The sequence below is a fragment of the Lissotriton helveticus genome, chromosome 4_1 (genome assembly GCF_964261635.1).
Source record: "Lissotriton helveticus chromosome 4_1, aLisHel1.1, whole genome shotgun sequence".
NCBI lineage: Eukaryota > Metazoa > Chordata > Amphibia > Caudata > Salamandridae > Lissotriton > Lissotriton helveticus.
In genome coordinates, this window is record NC_136063.1 from 1924685570 (window position 1) to 1924702363 (window position 16794).

The following is a 16794-nucleotide window of genomic DNA, read 5'->3' on the forward strand; positions in this document are numbered from 1 at the left end:
GCCCCTTGGCCTCGGGGGATATGTCTATGGTGAAGTGTTGAGGGGGCTACCCTTATCCCAGTGGAAGTAATGTATGGGGTGGGAATCAGGGAGGACCCCCGCCTCTGTGCCAGTTTTTATCAGGCTGTGAGGCCCCTGTTTGCAGACTGCCACCAGTAGAGCCAAAAGCCACCCAATAAAGGGTAGAAATGTCACTTGCCTATGTGATCGCGGGATGGAGTCCTCTCGCTGTATTGGGAAAGGAACGCAGTGACAGGAATGGATTGTGGTTTCACCGCCACCAGGCCCCACATGTCTCTTTGCTGACTATGTTGCGGTGCAGACTCCTCCGCTGTGTCCTCCTCGCTGAGGGAGAACCTCGCCTCCAGCACCCCCTCTGGTCTCGCATCAACACCTCAGGCCTCTGTTCCAGGGCTACGCCAGAGTTGTGGCAGCCTCACTGTCCTGGTGGAGGATCTAGGCCCCACACCGCTGGATCTTCTCAGAGAGGACGCTCTATGTTGGCCCACACGCTGCAGGCCCTGTAGCCTACTTGCAGCCCAGGTTCTCACGGTGCAGGCCCTCCATGGCAGGCGCCCCTCTCGCCCGGGCGGCTCCGCTCTCCTGGGGTCTTGTCACTCTGTCCACATTGGCGCTGGTTATCTGCGCACCGCAAGGGCAAGACAGGGCCAGTGCAGCAGTTCTCACCGACCCACAGAGTCTCTAGTTTTAGGCCCTTCTGCTGTGATTGCTTCTCCCTGCATCCCCACCACCCCGGTTGGGCCACGGGGTGGGAACGGTCCAGCCCTCAAGGGAGTCTCCCTCTCAGGGCTCGTCCAGGTCTGTGTAGCAGGCTTGCTCGATCACCGAGTGTCTGGCTTATCTCCCTTTGAAGGGCGGGGCTTCCATAGGGCGCTGTCATTTCATGTCTCTGCCTCAAAATGTGCAGCGTCGCGAAGGTGCTTGTGTGTCTCCGTCGCGGGTCCCAGCGCCTTATTTTGTTGCTGTGCAATGCGTGGGGACCTGTTCCCCCTCGGTCCACGAGCGGATGGAGCTAGGAAGGCAGAATTTAATGCAGGATAAGAGCTGGTCCACGGAGCTCCGGTCGGACAGGTCTAGTACGCCATGCTGTTGGCCACGCCCCTTAAAAGTGGTATTTTCAAACACAGAACATAAAAATCATCTTTACTAAAAGATGCCTTTCTACATTCTGAGTTCAGACATACTTAACACCATTTCTTCATCTTGTCCCAAGAGAAAAATATACTCGTAAAATGTTACAGAGTATTCCCCATTCTATCCTACAGGACAGATAGCCATTTAACAGGGAAAAACTAATCAGACTGAAGTTCACTATCAGGACATGTCACACATACCAGGACATGACCTACCTTTCACATACACTGCACCCTGCCCATAGGAGTACCTTGGGCCTACCTTAGAGGTGACTCACATGTAATAAAAGGGAAGGTTAGGGCTTGGAAAGTGGGCACATTTGCCAAGTTGACATGGCAGTAAAAACTGTGCGCAGACACTGCAGTGGCAGGTCTGAAACCCCTTTGAAGGGCTTCTCATGTGGGTAGCACAATCCAGCACAAACAGAGTCAAAACTGGGAGGTCAGAAAGCAAAAAGACTGGGGAAACATGCCAAAATATGCCAGGTCTAACACATGTCCCCTGTTATATAGCCCTGAGGGACATTGTTAAGTTAGCTTGAGCGTTGCTGCCATGATGCTGCTTTTGCACACGTTACTACATGACTTCGTTTTTGCAAGACTCTGTTTGTGCCTTTCACATGAGAATGGTCTGCTTTTCGCGTTCTCTGCTAAGTTCCTGAAGTTAGTCTGAAGACAATGTGCAAGGTCGATAAACAATGTCCCTTGTTATCCTGTTCTGGTCAGTCCATAGCATCTAGACATAACATGCTAAACACAGCTACAATGCTGGAGACTCGTGTTTTGATATTACGGGGATGCATGTTGTTTTAACACACACTTGGAGAGAGCCTTTTCCATTGAGAAGAGCTATGCTGTTCCTATGATGTAAACCTTACAGACAGGCTTTAAGGTATGGGGTCTGCTGTCAAAGCCTAGAGATATTCTTTTATATAAATAAACTTTTTCCAATCAAAGGGAGGGTGGTTAGGCCTTGTAGTCCAATATTGCATCCCAGCAGGATGATACTGGGAAATTACGCAAGCCCAAAATATCCTCCCTACGGAGAGATGCTCCTTACGCACTAGCCCAGTTGAGTATAGAGTAGAACCAGGCATGTTAGGACGAGGTCTCACCATATTTCCGTACTCCCTTATCTCCCATGGTGTGCCCAAAACCATCTCACCCCTCCCACTTGACCGCCCCCACCACCCCTTCGATGGCGAGGTCCAGTTTAAGCTATTGGCATTGTAAATGACCATGCCTTTTATTTATGTTAGTTTTGTATACAGATTAATAAAATGCATTGCCATTTACTATGCCAAAGTTTAAACTCTCGCCAATGTGAGACCTATTGCATTGAAAATGCTGGTTTGTAAAGGGATGATGAAAGGAATTCTATCATTTGCATGAGTTTGTTTGTTCCCAAATTCCTTGAGCCAGGTCACCTTCAGACCTGAGCAGATAATAGAGTAAAGGGCATACCCCCTCCTTAATAGCACATCCTCCAGAATGTGCCATATTAGGGAGTATGCACAATGAGGGCTGGCTGCTACCACAGACAGTGAACCTTACAACAAAGACAGGAAGACTCCCAGTTTTGGCTACTGAACTAATTAAAACCACGGTGCAAACTTAGCTTGAGCTAGGAGTACATATTTTGACGTCTTTGTATCATCAAAAGGCGGAAGGTGCACTCATTGAAATCTGACCCATATTCTTCTTAGTCCAAATAGTTAAATTCATTATTTCGGTAATTTTACCAAGAGAATCACACAGCCAACGCGTTTCGTTCCATGTTGGAACTTCGTCAGGGCTCTAACAGATATGTGTCCAATTGGCATAGAAGCTTGAAAAATGATCAGTGCAAAAAATATATATGGTGCTCCTGTTATAATTCTGTCACAAGAGCAGGTGACACTTGCTCCCAGTCGTTCCAAGAGCACCGTTTGTGAGGACAATGCATGTAAACTTGCAAGCAATTGAATCCAGGAGCAAGTGAGATAATGGAAAGAAGAAGCACTTTATTCGGCTCCTGGGAAGAAGTATATGCTGGATCCTAAGCGGCGACTCCCGGCATGGTAACTGGGAAAGAGCGATCCTTTTGACGTCTTTGTAACTGCAATGATGATGGAGAGATGTGTGTAGGACACCACTGGTTCTTCAGTAAACTACAAAAGGTGTGGCTGATTTTGCATTGACAGTGTGGCAAGTTGGGTGTGCTCTCAGTTGATACCAGGACATACAGTTGTTTTTAGGTCGAAGCCTGCGATGGCTGAGCATGCGCAGTCTCGCTGGCGAGATCTAATGAGATTGAGGGAGATTCGCTGGCTTTAAACCCCGCCCCTCTTTCCCATTGGCCAGTGTCACCGTTCATGCTAAACGGTGGCCGGCCATTGGGAAAGAGCACTTTGTTACGTAGAGTTTTCTCTCTTTGAGCCGTCCTACTTGGACTGGCTCACTTGACTTACTGCAGTCGCAAAAGGATCCTTATCTTTATGGGGCCATGTGTTTCAAAACACATGGCCCCATAAAGATAAGCTCCGGGGCGATCCTCTTCTTTTTTTTTCGTTTTCGGGACAGGCTTGTTTGCCTTGGCAATCACTGGAAGTGAAGCTCGTCTGCATCTGTGTGTAACTGCTGGGCTGTCTCTGTGTGTAACTGCTGGGCTGTCTCTGTGTGTAACTGCTGGACTGTTTCCTCATGAGCTACTATCTCCCTGTAAACTCCTGTCAGTAGGGCGGTCTGTGTGCGAATGCTGTGCTGCCTCTCTCATGAGCTACAATCTCCCACAAAGGACTGTACTTGCGTGTGACTGCTGGGCTGCCTCTCTCATGAGCTACGATCTCTCACAGAGGACTGTACCCGAGTGTGATTGCTGGGCTGTCTTCCTTGAACGCAGCCTCTTTCTCTCCACCTGCTGCTGCGGCTGTCTCTCCCCTGAGAGGAGGTCTTCCACGTGATAACTCTCTGGAGCCGGCTGTCCGTCCCTTGCATCAGTGCATCCTGACCCAGAGGCTGCAGTTCAGAGCTGTCCGCGGATCTGACCGGTCAGTCGGTCTTCCGTCTGCGGACCTGGATTGTCAGCGGATTCTCGTGTATGCGGATCAAGGGTGACCAAGGGAAGGCCCGGTGCAGATCCGCAGAAGACGCTGCAAAACCTGTTTCCAGAGCTAGACGAGTGGAGACGAGCGGATAACTAGACCAGGCGAGAAGGCAGGTAACCCACAGCAGCCCCCCAGACCTTGCATGCGCCGCCTCTCATCCCAGCTCTTAAATGTGTGATTTAAGACAGAAATGAAGCGGACAGACACAGCTCTCCTCTGACTCGAGGCACTACATTTTGAAATATAGGGTGTCTGGGCGCTGCATCCCAGGAGGGGGGAAGGGGGCTACAGAGTGATTTGACATAATCGCAGGCAGTCACTGACTGGGTGGAGGCACATGAGGGCAGGCAAACTGACACGAGAGGTGCCGCAAACAGTCATAGCCTGTGTGGACAGCACTTCAGGGCAGTGAGGCTAAAAAGAGAAGAAGTACAGGCAATCATGGGCTGGTGTCGGCAGCACTTCAGGACAGTGAGGCTGAAAAGATAGGAGGTACAGTCATGAGCTGGTGTGGGCAGCACTTTGGGGCACAGAGGCCGACAAGATTACTACAGAACGTTTTGGGCTGGGTGTGGACAGGAATTCACGACAGGAAGGGTGATGCCACAGTCATGGGCTGACATGTGGGCTGCACTTTAGGACAGTGAGGCGGACAAAGGGTGCTACAGACAGTCATGGGTTGGGTGTGGGCAGCACTTCAGGATAGTGAGGCTGAAAAGATAGGCGGTACCAACAGTCATGGACTGGTAAGGGCAGCACTTCAAGGCAGTTAGGCTGACGAGAGCTGCTACAGACAGTCCTGTGCTGAGAGTAAACAACAGCTTGCACTATAGATATGTCTCAGAGGAATTTCCATTTACAAGTCTGTGGTGGTTTACGAGGAAAGGAAGTGACCGCAGAAGAGGGGAAAGCTGTCTTCAAGTAGGAACAGCCAGTGTTGGATGGCGGAGCGCGGTGATGCAAAGGTATGCTTTATTTAGCGCTATGTTATGTTTACTCTCTGCTACCCACACTCTGCTACTACACACTCTTCTATTCTCTACTACACACACTTTTCTATTCTCTACTCACTCACTCTCTACTCACTCACTCACACTCACTCTCCACTCACTCACTCTCTACTCACTCACTCCTCACTCACTTACTACTCTCTATTCTCTACCTCTCTCTACGCGCACACATATGCATATATAGATAGATATATATTCACTGAAAAAACTATAGGTTTTAGGGATTCAAGGCATTAACTCATGTCACAGAAGATGACTGGATAATCTTTCTTAGCACGCATTTCAATGGAATTGACACAAACACCCAAAGAATGTATATACCCTTGAAGGACACTGAGGGTCGATTAAGGCTCCGGTGTGAACACCACGACCCTCAGCAGCTAGATCAGGCAATTGTAATTAAGTGTGCACTTATCTGTAATAGAATCTCAAAGGGAAGATGGGAGGGGGTGCCAGGACCAAATGGGATTCCCCCCTATACTGTTCAAGCAAGATCCTGATTATTGGAACGCTGCTCTTAAACCAATGTTCGAAAAACTTCTGCAGATATCAATAATCCCATCATCATGGAGGGGAGCCATTATTTCACCTATCTTCAAACAAGCATTTGCAATGCAATAGGTCTCGCATTAGGAAAGTTTGAGCTATTGGTATTGTAAATGGCAAAGTTTTTATTTATGTTTCTTTTTTTTTTAAATATCTAAATTAATAGCTTCGTCATTTACAATGCCAATAGTTATAACTTTCGCAAATGTGATACCTATAGCATTTGTAATGCAATATGTTTTGTATTTACAAACCGCGAGAGGACAAAAAAAAGCTCCGGACCACCGCCTCCTCCCAGGCCTTCAAAAGGGACCTCAAAGTTCTCCTCCTCCAGAGACACCTCCAAAAGTAATTCACGTCCTCTTGCTATTTCTGAGGAAGACTTCCCACTACTGATAATTTCTACTTTCCATGACCATGGAAGTGCCTTCCCAGTGTATGCCTGTGATTGGAGGGTCTGCCTTTTTGCAGTATTTTCCATGTACTGGTGTTCGGTGCCCTTTTGTAACATGCACACACCACTCTGCCCTTGCAACACCCGGCTGCTACCTCTCACGTCTTTGCCTTGGATACTTGCACAAGTGCCACCTTGCCCATGTAACGCTTGTTCCTGAGCCTTGAGTGTCTAGCACTTATTGCAGGACTATACCTCTAATTATACTCTGTTTTCTCTTATAACTGCACACTTGTCACTTTCATTTCCTCTTGTGCACTTTTGACTACCTCATGTATTTTGGTTGCTCACAATTTTTACTCAAGTATTTTGTTTGCTCACGATTGTCACTATTACCTTTACTACCTCATGTATTTTTGGTTGCTCATAGTTTTTACTACCTCATGTATTTTGTTTGCTCACAATTGTCACTATTACCTTATGTAAGTAACGTATGTTTTTGCAACCTGTTCTTTTGTAATGTTTCTCATTATGTTTCATTTCTGTTCCTAATGTGAAGCGCTCCGACGCCTTCGGGTAAAGTCCGCGCTATATAAAAATGCATAAATACATAAATAAATAAATACCGCCTTCGGGTAAAGTCCGCACTATATAAAAATGCATAAATAAATAAATACCGCAAATCAAACATCCTCGTCACTCTGCCGGCCTGCGACCAGGAAGTCAGGCAGGCCGGCGCGACAACCGGAAACAGGAAGTAGGAGGGCGGGAGCCTACCCCGCCTCCCACGGAAGAGCCGCGATTGTTTGGAGCACCGGAGCAGGCAGGAGCCTACCCTGCGCCCCGGTGCCGAAGGAGGGAAGAAGAGTCCTGCTGCCGGGCCCTGCAGCTGAGGAGAGCCGCCGCACGAAGGAAGCCGGTGAGTGGGTTGCTGAGCTGCGGGGGGTGAGGGGGCTGTGTATGTGTGTGTGCGTGCGTGTGTGTGTGTATGTGTCTTGGTGTGCATGTGTGTGACTGTGGGGGAGGGGGTGTGTGTGTGAGCGAGTGTCTGACTGCGCGCGCATGTGTACGGCGCGGGACGCGACGTGCGCGTTCGCGCACACGAATCCAGGAAAAAAAGCTCGTACACCCTCTTGTCCTCCTTCCCCCCAGACTGATCGCTATACGTCTCCAGCTGGACACATGCATCCTTGCGGATGCAGTTTGCCAGCGAGACCCAAAAAGGAGACCAAAACGATCCAAAAAATTACCGGATAGTGGCCCTGCTCAACAACTAGGCAAAATACCTTGTGGGGCTCCTTCTAGAGCATGGGTACTCACAAACTTTCTGTCGGGGGCCAAAATAACAGTGTGGTTTGTGGCCGAGGGCCGCACAGGTAGGAGTGGGGGGCGGAGTTAGTGGGAGGGGTAGGGTTAAAGTAAAAAAAAAAAACCTGTTTCAAAAGAGACAATGCTGTATTTTAAAGCAGATGTAACTACAAAGAGCTAATTTTTATAATACATTTTTATTAGCAGACAATAGCTATCTTTAGAGGCATTGCATAGCTTCATACACACTGTGACCCCAATTCCATCACAGTCTCTCTCTCTGTCAGTCTCTCTCTCTCTCAGTCAGTGTCTCTCACAGTCAGTGTCTCTCTCGCAGTCAGTGTCTCTCTCGCAGTCAGTGTCTCTCTCGCAGTCAGTGTCTCTCTCGCAGTCAGTCAGTCTCTCGCAGTCAGTCAGTCTCTCGCAGTCAGTCTCTCTCAGTCAGTCAGTCTCTCTCAGTCAGTCAGTCTCTCTCAGTCAGTCAGTCTCTCTCAGTCAGTCAGTCTCTCTCAGTCAGTCAGTCTCTCTCAGTCAGTCAGTCTCTCACAGTCAGTCAGTCTCTCACAGTCAGTCAGTCTCTCACAGTCAGTCAGTCTCTCTCAGTCAGTCAGTCTCTCTCAGTCAGTCAGTCTCTCACAGTCAGTCAGTCTCTCACAGTCAGTCAGTCTCTCACAGTCAGTCTCTCTCACAGTCAGTCTCTCTCACAGTCAGTCTCTCTCACAGTCAGTCTCTCTCACAGTCAGTCTCTCTCACAGTCAGTCTCTCTCACAGTCAGTCTCTCTCACAGTCAGTCTCTCTCACAGTCAGTCTCTCTCACAGTCAGTCTCTCTCACAGTCAGTCTCTCTCACAGTCAGTCTCTCTCACAGTCAGTCTCTCTCACAGTCAGTCTCTCTCACAGTCAGTCAGTCAGTCAGTCAGTCAGTCTCTCTCACAGTCAGTCTCTCTCACAGTCAGTCTCTCTCACAGTCAGTCTCTCTCACAGTCAGTCTCTCTCACAGTCAGTCTCTCTCACAGTCAGTCTCTCTCACAGTCAGTCTCTCTCACAGTCAGTCTCTCTCACAGTCAGTCTCTCTCACAGTCAGTCTCTCTCACAGTCAGTCTCTCTCACAGTCAGTCTCTCTCACAGTCAGTCTCTCTCACAGTCAGTCTCTCTCACAGTCAGTCTCTCTCACAGTCAGTCTCTCTCACAGTCAGTCTCTCTCACAGTCAGTCTCTCTCACAGTCAGTCTCTCTCACAGTCAGTCTCTCTCACAGTCAGTCTCTCTCACAGTCAGTCTCTCTCACAGTCAGTCTCTCTCACAGTCAGTCTCTCTCACAGTCAGTCTCTCTCTTAGTCAGTCAGTCAGTCTCTCTCTTAGTCAGTCAGTCAGTCTCTCTCTTAGTCAGTCAGTCAGTCTCTCTCTTAGTCAGTCAGTCAGTCAGTCTCTCTCTTAGTCAGTCAGTCAGTCTCTCTCTTAGTCAGTCAATCAGTCTCTCTCTTAGTCAGTCAATCAGTCTCTCAGTCAGTCAGTCTCTCTCTCCCAGTCAGTCAGTCTCTCTCTCAGTCAGTCTCTCTCCCAGTCAGTCAGTCTCTCTCCCAGTCAGTCAGTCTCTCTCCCAGTCAGTCAGTCTCTCTCCCAGTCAGTCAGTCTCTCTCCCAGTCAGTCAGTCTCTCTCCCTCAGTCAGTGTCTCTCCCTCAGTCAGTGTCTCTCCCTCAGTCAGTGTCTCTCCCTCAGTCAGTGTCTCTCCCTCAGTCAGTGTCTCTCCCTCAGTCAGTGTCTCTCCCTCAGTCAGTCAGTCACTCAGTCTCTCTCAGTCAGTCATTCAGTCTCTCTCAGTCAGTCAGTCATTCAGTCTCTCTCAGTCATTCAGTCTCTCTCAGTCTCTCTCAGTCATTCAGTCTCTGTCAGTCTCTCTCACAGTCAGTCAGTCTCTCTCAGTCAGTCAGTCTCTCTCAGTCAGTCAGTCTCTCTCAGTCAGTCAGTCTCTCTCAGTCAGTCAGTCTCTCTCAGTCAGTCAGTCTCTCTCAGTCAGTCAGTCTCTCTCAGTCAGTCAGTCTCTCTCAGTCAGTCAGTCTCTCTCAGTCAGTCAGTCACTCAGTCTCAGTCAGTCAGTCAGTCTCTCTCAGTCAGTCAGTCAGTCTCTCTCAGTCAGTCAGTCAGTCAGTCTCTCTCAGTCAGTCAGTCAGTCTCTCTCAGTCAGTCAGTCTCAGTCAGTCAGTCTCTCTCACAGTCAGTCAGTCTCTCTCACAGTCAGTCAGTCTCTCTCAGTCAGTCAGTCACTCAGTCTCTCTCAGTCAGTCAGTCAGTCAGTCTCTCTCACAGTCAGTCTCTCTCACAGTCAGTCTCTCTCACAGTCAGTCTCTCTCACAGTCAGTCTCTCTCACAGTCAGTCTCTCTCACAGTCAGTCTCTCTCACAGTCAGTCTCTCTCAGTCAGTCAGTCAGTCAGTCTCTCACAGTCAGTCAGTCAGTCAGTCTCTCTCAGTCAGTCAGTCAGTCAGTCTCTCTCAGTCAGTCAGTCAGTCAGTCTCTCTCAGTCAGTCAGTCAGTCAGTCTCTCTCAGTCAGTCAGTCAGTCTCTCTCAGTCAGTCAGTCAGTCTCTCTCACAGTCAGTCAGTCTCAGTCAGTCAGTCTCTCTCACAGTCAGTCAGTCTCTCTGTCAGTCTCTCTCACAGTCAGTCAGTCTCTCTCACAGTCAGTCAGTCTCTCTCACAGTCAGTCAGTCTCTCTCAGTCAGTCAGTCAGTCTCTCTCAGTCAGTCAGTCAGTCTCTCTCAGTCAGTCAGTCAGTCTCTCTCAGTCAGTCAGTCAGTCTCAGTCAGTCAGTCTCTCTCAGTCAGTCAGTCTCTCTCAGTCAGTCAGTCTCTCTCAGTCAGTCAGTCTCTCTCAGTCAGTCAGTCTCTCTCAGTCAGTCAGTCAGTCTCTCTGTCAGTCTCTCTCACAGTCAGTCAGTCTCTGTCAGTCTCTCTCCCAGTCAGTCAGTCTCTCTCCCAGTCAGTCAGTCTCTCTCCCAGTCAGTCAGTCTCTCTCCCAGTCAGTCAGTGTCTCTCTCAGTCAGTGTCTCTCTCTCAGTCAGTCTCTCTCAGTCAGTCTCTCTCAGTCAGTCTCTCTCAGTCAGTCTCTCTCAGTCAGTCTCTCTCAGTCAGTCTCTCTCAGTCAGTCTCTCTCAGTCAGTCTCTCTCAGTCAGTCTCTCTCAGTCAGTCTCTCTCAGTCAGTCTCTCTCAGTCAGTCTCTCTCAGTCAGTCTCTCTCAGTCAGTCTCTCTCAGTCAGTCTCTCTCAGTCAGTCTCTCTCAGTCAGTCTCTCTCAGTCAGTCTCTCTCAGTCAGTCTCTCAGTCAGTCTCTCTCAGTCAGTCTCTCTCAGTCAGTCTCTCTCACAGTCAGTCAGTCTCTCTCACAGTCAGTCAGTCTCTCTCACAGTCAGTCAGTCTCTCTCACAGTCTCTCAGTCAGTCTCTCTCAGTCAGTCTCTCTCAGTCAGTCTCTCTCAGTCAGTCTCTCTCAGTCAGTCTCTCTCAGTCAGTCTCTCTCAGTCAGTCTCTCTCAGTCAGTCTCTCTCAGTCAGTCTCTCTCAGTCAGTCTCTCTCAGTCAGTCTCTCTCAGTCAGTCTCTCTCTCAGTCAGTCTCTCTCTCAGTCAGTCTCTCTCTCAGTCAGTCTCTCTCAGTCAGTCAGTCTCTCTCAGTCAGTCAGTCTCTCTCAGTCAGTCAGTCTCTCTCAGTCAGTCAGTCTCTCTCAGTCAGTCAGTCTCTCTCAGTCAGTCAGTCTCTCTCAGTCAGTCAGTCAGTCTCTCTCAGTCAGTCAGTGTCTCTCTCAGTCAGTGTCTCTCTCAGTCAGTGTCTCTCTCAGTCAGTGTCTCTCTCAGTCAGTGTCTCTCTCAGTCAGTGTCTCTCTCAGTCAGTGTCTCTCTCAGTCAGTGTCTCTCTCAGTCAGTGTCTCTCTCAGTCAGTGTCTCTCTCAGTCAGTGTCTCTCTCAGTCAGCGTCTCTCTCAGTCAGTGTCTCTCTCAGTCAGTGTCTCTCTCAGTCAGTGTCTCTCTCAGTCAGTGTCTCTCTCAGTCAGTGTCTCTCTCAGTCAGTGTCTCTCTCAGTCAGTCTCTCTGTCAGTCAGTCAGTCTCTCTGTCAGTCTCTCTCACAGTCAGTCAGTCTCTCAGTCAGTCAGTCTCTCTCAGTCAGTCTCTCTCAGTCAGTCTCTCTCAGTCAGTCTCTCTCTCTCTCTCTCTCAGTCAGTCTCTCTCACAGTCAGTTAGTCACTCAGTCTCTCTCACAGTCAGTCAGTCATTCAGTCTCTCTCACAGTCAGTCAGTCATTCAGTCTCTCTCTGTCAGTCTCTCTCACAGTCAGTGTCAGTCTCTCTCACAGTCAGTCAGTGTCAGTCTCTCTCACAGTCAGTCAGTGTCAGTCTCTCTCACAGTCAGTCAGTGTCAGTCTCTCTCACAGTCAGTCAGTGTCAGTCTCTCTCACAGTCAGTCTCTCTGTCAGTCTCTCTCACAGTCAGTCTCGCTGTCAGTCTCTCTCACAGTCAGTCAGTCTCTCTCACAGTCAGTCAGTCTCTCTCAGTCAGTCAGTCTCTCTCAGTCAGTCAGTCAGTCTCTCTCAGTCAGTCAGTCTCAGTCAGTCAGTCAGTCTCTCTCAGTCAGTCAGTCTCAGTCAGTCAGTCAGTCTCTCTCAGTCAGTCAGTCAGTCAGTCTCTCTCAGTCAGTCAGTCAGTCAGTCTCTCTGTCAGTCTCTCTCACAGTCAGTCAGTCTCTCTGTCAGTCTCTCTGTCAGTCTCTCTGTCAGTCTCTCTCACAGTCAGTCTCTCTCACAGTCAGTCTCTCTCACAGTCAGTCTCTCTCACAGTCAGTCTCTCTCACAGTCAGTCTCTCTCACAGTCAGTCTCTCTCACAGTCAGTCTCTCTCACAGTCAGTCTCTCTCACAGTCAGTCTCTCTCACAGTCAGTCTCTCTCACAGTCAGTCTCTCTCACAGTCAGTCTCTCTCACAGTCAGTCTCTCTCACAGTCAGTCTCTCTCACAGTCAGTCTCTCTCTTAGTCAGTCAGTCAGTCTCTCTCTTAGTCAGTCAGTCAGTCTCTCTCTTAGTCAGTCAGTCAGTCTCTCTCTTAGTCAGTCAGTCAGTCTCTCTCTTAGTCAGTCAGTCAGTCTCTCTCTTAGTCAGTCAATCAGTCTCTCTCTTAGTCAGTCAATCAGTCTCTCAGTCAGTCAGTCTCTCTCTCCCAGTCAGTCAGTCTCTCTCTCAGTCAGTCTCTCTCCCAGTCAGTCAGTCTCTCTCCCAGTCAGTCAGTCTCTCTCCCAGTCAGTCAGTCTCTCTCCCAGTCAGTCAGTCTCTCTCCCTCAGTCAGTGTCTCTCCCTCAGTCAGTGTCTCTCCCTCAGTCAGTGTCTCTCCCTCAGTCAGTGTCTCTCCCTCAGTCAGTGTCTCTCCCTCAGTCAGTGTCTCTCCCTCAGTCAGTGTCTCTCCCTCAGTCAGTCACTCAGTCTCTCTCAGTCAGTCACTCAGTCTCTCTCAGTCAGTCATTCAGTCTCTCTCAGTCAGTCAGTCATTCAGTCTCTCTCAGTCAGTCAGTCTCTCTCAGTCTCTCTCAGTCATTCAGTCTCTGTCAGTCTCTCTCACAGTCAGTCAGTCTCTCTCAGTCAGTCAGTCTCTCTCAGTCAGTCAGTCTCTCTCAGTCAGTCAGTCTCTCTCAGTCAGTCAGTCTCTCTCAGTCAGTCAGTCTCTCTCAGTCAGTCAGTCTCTCTCAGTCAGTCAGTCACTCAGTCTCAGTCAGTCAGTCAGTCAGTCTCTCTCAGTCAGTCAGTCAGTCTCTCTCAGTCAGTCAGTCAGTCAGTCTCTCTCAGTCAGTCAGTCAGTCTCTCTCAGTCAGTCAGTCTCAGTCAGTCAGTCTCTCTCACAGTCAGTCAGTCTCTCTCACAGTCAGTCAGTCTCTCTCAGTCAGTCAGTCACTCAGTCTCTCTCAGTCAGTCAGTCAGTCAGTCTCTCTCACAGTCAGTCTCTCTCACAGTCAGTCTCTCTCACAGTCAGTCTCTCTCACAGTCAGTCTCTCTCACAGTCAGTCTCTCTCACAGTCAGTCTCTCTCACAGTCAGTCTCTCTCACAGTCAGTCTCTCTCACAGTCAGTCAGTCTCTCTCAGTCAGTCAGTCAGTCTCTCTCAGTCAGTCAGTCAGTCTCTCTCAGTCAGTCAGTCAGTCTCTCTCACAGTCAGTCAGTCTCAGTCAGTCAGTCAGTCTCTCTCACAGTCAGTCAGTCTCTCTCAGTCAGTCTCTCTCACAGTCAGTCAGTCTCTCTCACAGTCAGTCAGTCTCTCTCAGTCAGTCAGTCTCTCTCAGTCAGTCAGTCTCTCTCAGTCAGTCAGTCTCTCTCAGTCAGTCAGTCTCTCTCAGTCAGTCAGTCTCTCTCAGTCAGTCAGTCTCTCTCAGTCAGTCAGTCTCTCTCAGTCAGTCTCTCTCAGTCAGTCAGTCTCTCTCAGTCAGTCAGTCAGTCAGTCTCTCTCAGTCAGTCAGTCTCAGTCAGTCAGTCAGTCTCTCTCAGTCAGTCAGTCAGTCAGTCTCTCTGTCAGTCTCTCTCACAGTCAGTCAGTCTCTCTCACAGTCAGTCAGTCTCTCTCACAGTCAGTCAGTCTCTCTCACAGTCAGTCAGTCTCTCTGTCAGTCTCTCTCCCTCAGTCAGTCTCTCTCCCTCAGTCAGTCTCTCTCACAGTCAGTCAGTCTCTCTGTCAGTCTCTCTCCCTCAGTCAGTCTCTCTCCCTCAGTCAGTCTCTCTCCCTCAGTCAGTCTCTCTCCCTCAGTCAGTCTCTCTCCCTCAGTCAGTCTCTCTCCCTCAGTCAGTCTCTCTCCCTCAGTCAGTCTCTCTCCCTCAGTCAGTCTCTCTCCCTCAGTCAGTCTCTCTCACAGTCAGTCTCTCTCAGTCAGTCTCTCTCACAGTCAGTCAGTCTCTCTCACAGTCAGTCAGTCTCTCTCAGTCAGTCAGTCAGTCTCTCTCAGTCAGTCAGTCTCTCTCAGTCAGTCAGTCAGTCAGTCTCTCTCAGTCAGTCAGTCTCTCTCAGTCAGTCAGTCAGTCTCTCTCAGTCAGTCAGTCAGTCTCTCTCAGTCAGTCAGTCAGTCTCTCTCAGTCAGTCAGTCAGTCAGTCTCTCTCAGTCAGTCAGTCAGTCTCTCTCAGTCAGTCAGTCTCTCTCAGTCAGTCAGTCAGTCTCTCTCAGTCAGTCAGTCTCTCTCAGTCAGTCTCTCTCAGTCAGTCAGTCTCTCTCAGTCAGTCAGTCAGTCTCTCTCAGTCAGTCAGTCTCTCTCAGTCAGTCTCTCTCAGTCAGTCAGTCTCAGTCAGTCAGTCAGTCTCAGTCAGTCTCTCTCAGTCAGTCAGTCTCTCTCTCTCAGTCAGTGTCTCTCTCTCAGTCAGTGTCTCTCTCTCAGTCAGTGTCTCTCTCTCAGTCAGTGTCTCTCTCTCAGTCAGTGTCTCTCTCTCAGTCAGTGTCTCTCTCTCAGTCAGTGTCTCTCTCTCAGTCAGTGTCTCTCTCTCAGTCAGTGTCTCTCTCTCAGTCAGTGTCTCTCTCTCAGTCAGTGTCTCTCTCTCAGTCAGTGTCTCTCTCTCAGTCAGTGTCTCTCTCTCAGTCAGTGTCTCTCTCTCAGTCAGTGTCTCTCTCTCAGTCAGTGTCTCTCTCTCAGTCAGTGTCTCTCTCAGTCAGTCTCTCTCAGTCAGTCTCTCTCACAGTCAGTCAGTCAGTCAGTCTCTCTCACAGTCAGTCAGTCAGTCTCTCTCACAGTCAGTCAGTCAGTCAGTCTCTCTCACAGTCAGTCAGTCAGTCTCTCTCACAGTCAGTCAGTCAGTCTCTCTCACAGTCAGTCAGTCAGTCTCTCTCACAGTCAGTCAGTCAGTCTCTCTCACAGTCAGTCAGTCAGTCTCTCTCACAGTCAGTCAGTCAGTCTCTCCCTCAGTCAGTGTCTCTCCCTCAGTCAGTCTCTCTCCCTCAGTCAGTCTCTCTCCCTCAGTCAGTCTCTCTCCCTCAGTCAGTCTCTCTCCCTCAGTCAGTCTCTCTCCCTCAGTCAGTCGTCTCTCTCCCTCAGTCAGTCTCTCTCCCTCAGTCAGTCTCTCTCCCTCAGTCAGTCTCTCTCCCTCAGTCAGTCTCTCTCCCTCAGTCAGTCTCTCTCCCTCAGTCAGTCTCTCTCCCTCAGTCAGTCTCTCTCCCTCAGTCAGTCTCTCTCCCTCAGTCAGTCTCTCTCCCTCAGTCAGTCTCTCTCCCTCAGTCAGTCTCTCTCCCTCAGTCAGTCTCTCTCCCTCAGTCAGTCTCTCTCCCTCAGTCAGTCTCTCTCCCTCAGTCAGTCTCTCTCTCTCTCAGTCTCTCTCTCTCAGTCAGTCTCTCTCTCTCTCAGTCTCTCTCTCTCAGTCAGTCTCTCTCAGTCAGTCTCTCTCTCTCAGTCAGTCTCTCTCAGTCAGTCTCTCTCTCTCAGTCAGTCTCTCTCTCTCAGTCAGTCTCTCTCTCTCAGTCAGTCTCTCTCTCTCTGTCAGTCTCTCTCTCTCTGTCAGTCTCTCTCTCTGTCAGTCTCTCTGTCAGTCTCTCTGTCAGTCTCTCTGTCAGTCTCTCTCTCTCAGTCAGTCTCTCTCTCTCAGTCAGTCTCTCTCTCTCAGTCAGTCTCTCTCTCTCAGTCAGTCAGTCTCTCTCAGTCAGTCAGTCAGTCTCTCTGTCAGTCTCTCTCTCTCAGTCAGTCAGTCTCTCTCTCTCAGTCAGTCAGTCTCTCTCAGTCAGTCAGTCAGTCTCTCTCTCAGTCAGTCTCTCTCTCAGTCAGTCTCTCTCTCAGTCAGTCTCTCTCTCAGTCAGTCTCTCTCTCAGTCAGTCTCTCTCTCAGTCAGTCTCTCTCTCAGTCAGTCTCTCTCTCAGTCAGTCTCTCTCAGTCAGTCTCTCTCTCAGTCAGTCTCTCTCTCAGTCAGTCTCTCTCTCAGTCAGTCTCTCTCTCAGTCAGTCTCTCTCTCAGTCAGTCTCTCTCTCTCTCAGTCAGTCTCTCTCTCAGTCAGTCAGTGTCTCTCTCTCAGTCAGTGTCTCTCTCTCTCCTAGTCAGTATCAGACAGTCTCCTAGACAGTCACTCTCTCAGTCAGTCAGTGTCTCTCTTAGTCAGTGTCTCTCTTAGTCAGTGTCTCTCTCAGTCAGTGTCTCTCTCAGTCAGTGTCTCTCTCAGTCAGTGTCTCTCTCAGTCAGTGTCTCTCTCAGTCAGTGTCTCTCTCAGTCAGTGTCTCTCTCAGTCAGTGTCTCTCTCAGTCAGTGTCTCTCTCAGTCAGTGTCTCTCTCAGTCAGTGTCTCTCTCAGTCAGTGTCTCTCTCAGTCAGTGTCTCTC

The 16794-nt window shown here is 49.6% G+C and overlaps 1 protein-coding gene across 12 annotated transcripts in view; it reads right to left on the minus strand.

Annotated features, from left to right (window-relative positions):
- Positions 1–16794, minus strand: part of MAP7D3 (MAP7 domain containing 3) — a 1012878-nt gene that overhangs the window by 969638 nt on the left and 26446 nt on the right. The gene's annotated exons all lie outside the window — the stretch shown is intronic.